General features: G+C 39.7%; 1 protein-coding gene across 3 annotated transcripts in view; it reads right to left on the bottom strand.

Annotated features, from left to right (window-relative positions):
• Positions 1-1,766: 1,766 nt before the first annotated feature.
• The window catches only part of LOC107665886 (vesicle-fusing ATPase-like), a 27,312-nt gene continuing 24,221 nt past the window's right edge, over positions 1,767-4,857 (bottom strand). The window contains exons 22-23 of one of the 3 annotated variants that reach the window (XR_001631611.1): positions 2,212-2,876; positions 1,767-2,174 (exon numbers count right to left, since the gene is read on the bottom strand). The gene's annotated coding sequence lies outside the window, so the exon portion shown is untranslated. Of the gene's footprint in view, positions 2,877-4,857 lie in introns of all 3 variants that reach the window. The other 2 variants (XR_001631612.1, XM_016456948.1) reach the window with 2 other exon arrangements.

Below are 4,857 nucleotides of genomic sequence, written 5' to 3'. Positions count from 1 at the left end.
TTCTATTTTTTATTATTTTGTTCATTACGTGTTTTATTTATAATGATTTTCTATAGGAGGAAAATGTTTAACGTGCAATTTAACGCATTGCATTCTGGGCTCGTCTGCTTGCCTGTACGGCTACTGTATTGTCTTTATCATAGTCCATTATTATACAAGATTAAGCGTTTTGCTGTATGGGAGGACAAGTGAAAGTTTGCGCATTGTGTTCATAGCCATCTGTTTGCCTTGTAGTACATTAAATAATAACTATATATCGAATTTTATCTTTTAATTGAACTTAATGTATCTTAATACATTACGCCATGTTAAGTGTTTATGTTTTTCTACAGGAGGAAAACGCTTAACGAGAGACTTTGCGCATGCGTTCATATTCTGCTGTTCTGTGGTGACGGATTTGCGGGTCTTGTCTTTTTCTTGCAGGACCCTGTATGTTATAGTACTAAATTAGTTTTAATAATTTAATCACCACAGCGTCTTGTCTCCATTGGCAACACACACCATTTGTGTCGATTGCAAGTGACGTCGCAGGTATCGGAGAGTGCAAGTGGCGATTGCAAGTGACTTCGTAATTTAGTTTCTTTTTTCTTGTCTTCACCACCTGGCTACTGTTGTAAAATGTTGAGCGATTCAAACAAAAAGTAATCAATAAATAGAACAAAATAAAAAAATAAAAGACTGCAAGTGACGTCGCTAGCGGAAGCGCAAGTGTCTGAGAGTGCAAGTCTGGGAATGCAAGTCTGAGAATGCAAGTGCGAGGCTGCAGCTAGACCCTCTTGAAACACAAACTTGTTTCGCCAATATCCTGTTTCTAACCGGGCCTGCAATGTGACCCTTTTTATCCACAAAACCACAGTTTTAAGCGTGTGTTCTCTAATTTTCTAATAATAATAATAATAATAATAATAATAAAAGTTTGCATCAATATTTTGAGTTATGACAACTTGGAATTACATTATTTTCCAGCCTACTCGAGTAGTAGCTCTGGAATCAATGAATCTTATCTATTTCAGTTAAAATCCACAGCTATCATAGCACATGCTAAATGTAACTTATATAGCATGTATATTTAATGAACAAGTAAGATTACTTGTCACTGGCATTAGCACAATCATTGCTTAGCATCAGTGTAGCGTTTACCTTCATGTGGTCTACTCCAGCACAATGGTAATCACAAAAACATTACAGAAACATAAACATAACAGCATTAAACACTATAAGGGCTTTCCCTTTACTAAAAAACACAGAAAATAATTTACTCTACTTATCCAGTCCTAAAGCATGCTATTCCCAAATTTAACAATACAATTTCATTAATTTACTACAACATAATCTTTAAAGAAACTCAATTAACACAGAACTTTGAGTTTAAATTACACACAATATCAATTTAATGTAATGATCAACATTATGTAAACTGAACTCAACAAAATAATGTTTGCAAAGGTTTAATTAAATCAATAAATTAAAATGTTTAACTTGCAACCATGCATTTATTTAAGTTGTGTTAACGAGTATCATAGCTACCAGCAAGAACGCTTAAGCATTCTGTCTTTTTTAGGGGCGTACCTTGTGACATCATGTCCTGTTTTTGCTTCATTTAGATGTCTTTGGTCCTTATTGGGTTCATATATCAGTCGAACCGTATCAGAGTTTTTTTATAAGCGGACCAAGACCCACTTTTCATGGGTTCTCAAGCCACTTTTGTGTGCACACGAAGATTCCAATGGCAACCTTCACACTTATTCAAATGAACCAATCAACAATAATGGAAGTCATTTATTGCAATCTTAAAACTGCATTTTTTTTTGCAACTAGGGAATCATTGAAGACAATATAATTATATTTAATAGGAAAAATGATTGCATTAATTAATTCCTTTACGGGTCATGCCATGACAAGCACTACAAGTACTAGTGTATGACACGTAGTCCAAGATCCAAAATGTACACAAAACACAAATTCTATATTTAAATATGGTTCAATTACTATGACTTTCACATAATGTTCTTCTTGAATGTTCTGAGAGAGAAAGTATGCATATGAAAGATATAAGAAAGATAAAGAGGAGAATTCAAGGCCAATGTGAACTATCTCGGCACTGTTGGCAGACTGGCAGAGGGGAGGTAGTACACAATGATTAAGGCCACTATGTTACTCATTACTGAGGTTATCTCATTATGATACATTATTATCGTGCTTGGTGTGAACAGGCCTTAAGAGCTTTCCTATATTCCTGACATGGAATGTCCTGAGCAACATAAGGACGGATAGTTCCCTTTTTTTTTTGGTCAGAAAATAATAAAAGCAATGAACAAACTGCAACAATATACTGGCATGAGTGAGCATTTCAATATTGTTGTCAGTTCAATATCAGTTATTGGCAGGAACTAACCGTTAAGATAATTTAATTTGTTAATTAATTTGTTAAGTCCATCCATGACAGAGAAAAGCGAGCAGAGGATTTGGTCAGAGAATTTTACCATTGTTAAATTTATATGGCCCAGTATGGACAATTTTAGGAGTAAGGCGTCGGTGACAGGAATGGTTCATGCCAGTAAATACATATAAATATGATACATTATATATATATAAACACCTTATAGGTCTTCATATACATGCATGTACTATTTCAAAATTCCTGATGTCATAAGACACCTGAGGCACTGTACAAATATGAGACCCTGTGCACTTGTACTGAGGAATCAAGGAACTAGTGTTGAACAGCGGGCAGTGTCTGTAGTTGCCTTGGAAACATGCAGTACTCTATACTTAAGGAAAGTGGGGGATAGAGACATATTCTGTACAGTAGGTACGTCTGCTCTCTCTCAGTCTCTCAAGTGCACCCAGGGTTTTCCTGACTCCTTTAACTGCTTCTGAAAGATATGGTACAAAACACAAACAGGAAACCTTATAAAACAGTGCACATGTAATATGAAAAAAAAAAAAAAGACAAATAACTGAAATAAAAAAATCTTATTTTCTTAATACCCCTGGTGTCATTTTGGAAGATTTAACAATGTATATTATTTAAAGCAAAAAAAGCACTATTATTCAGAATTTTGGGGTTGGTAAGATTTTTTTATGTATTTAAAAGATGTCTCTTATGCTCATCAAGGTTGCATTTTTGTTGATCAAAAATACAGTAAAATATTTTAAAATGTGAATTTGAATATATTATTGAATATATATGTGGTGAAATATACATCCTACAGATGCGCTGATTCGCAACATCAGTGATGTTTCCTGGGTTCATCCAGTGTTTCGGGTCTTTCAACATCATGCACCCTCAACCCAGGTGACCCAGTTGGGGTTGATCAAGCCCCGACCTGCGTCCCAGCAGCGTTTAAGCCACAGATCACCCCTTTTTATCCACAGCCAACTTGAAGCTCTTTCTGCATCCTCTGTTGCAAGTCTAATGGCTGCTCTCCTCTTGGGCCCACTCAACCCCAGCACAGTGAATGCTCTGTAGAAGGAGCGGCCAGCAAAGCCCCTGCATCCAACCTCCACAGGGTAACCACGAGCTCTCCAACCCCTCTCTCGGTACTGTAATGTGTGCTGGGAATTTCAGCTGCTTCTCCAGGTCAACCAAAAGCTGCCAGTCCCATGCTGAATGAAGAAAGCCTGCTGGAGCTTTGTGCTGCAGTGTTGGCTGCTCTCCTGCTTTCACAAACTGTATTTCCTTCCTAGCACAGTGATGGTACTTGCTGCTTGCAATGGCCAAGGTGACACTCTCCGCGACTGCCTTTAGAACCTGGTCAAGGGCCTTTGGGCTGCAGCTCAGGATGTGTTCTAGTGACATTAGAGAGGGAGCAGGAAGGAGTATCAGCCTTGCCCCAGAGCTGGAGGTTTGCTGGGATTGGTAAATCATCAAAGACAGCTTGGATTAAGAATTTCTTGCACTGCAGCTCTGCTTGCCAGATGTCAGACCATGTGAGCCTCCGTTCCATTGCATCTTCCCATCTCATCCATGCACCTTTTTGCCTCATACCTGCCTCCCTGCTTATGCGAATTTCCTCCACTGTCGCAATCATCTCCTCCTGCATGAGATATCGCCTTACCTTGCCTCGTGTTTGGCTGTAGTACCAAGCTCTGCTCTTCCACAAGCCACTGCCCCCACCATGGCCTTGTGCCTTAGTCTGGACTCTGCTGCATCCAGCTCCCTTGAGGCTCTCCACTTTCTGCCAGTATGGACCTCAATGCCAGCTGCTGGGATCGCTGGAGTCTCCGTACTGCATTGCTTCTCTGGTGCGGGAGACCATGAACTCCTTGAACCATGAACTGCTGGTAAAAGGGAGTTGCAGGGTGTTGTTCTTCCCATACAGAGCTGTTGTCAAGCTGCGTGGAAGACCGAGACATCTGCGGAGATAGCTGCTAACTTTGCTCTCCATTAGCTCGACTGATGCAGTCGGCACTTCATATACCAGCAGAGGCCAGAGAACCCATGGCAGGATGCCATGCTTTTAAATCATTATACAATTTGGCAACCATGTTCATGGCAAATGCAGAAAGGATTACTGAAATTGTGCATCTAGTAATAATACCCTTCTGCAGGCGATGCCAACTTGATGTTACAGACCCAGACATGACTCTCAAACTGAAGTTGTTATAGTAGTCCAGGATGAGGTCCGTGATCTTACTGGGGACATGGTGCCGGTTCACTGCAGTCTCTACCAACTTTTGTGGTATGGACCCATATGCAGTGGCCAAGTCAAGTTAACTGGGTGATTACTCCAGTGTGCTCAAGACAGCCAGGCATCCCAGGAGTCCCTCCTTTCTGCACTAATGTATCGATGTAAAGCAGAAAGTTTTTGCTGGGTTATTTCAACCCAACTTTGGGTCAAATATGGACTAACC

The sequence above is a fragment of the Sinocyclocheilus anshuiensis genome, unplaced genomic scaffold (assembly GCF_001515605.1).
Source record: "Sinocyclocheilus anshuiensis isolate Anshui unplaced genomic scaffold, SAMN03320099.WGS_v1.1 scaffold647, whole genome shotgun sequence".
In the NCBI taxonomy this organism is placed as follows: Eukaryota; Metazoa; Chordata; class Actinopteri; order Cypriniformes; family Cyprinidae; genus Sinocyclocheilus; species Sinocyclocheilus anshuiensis.
This window is presented reverse-complemented; position numbering and strand designations above follow the sequence as displayed.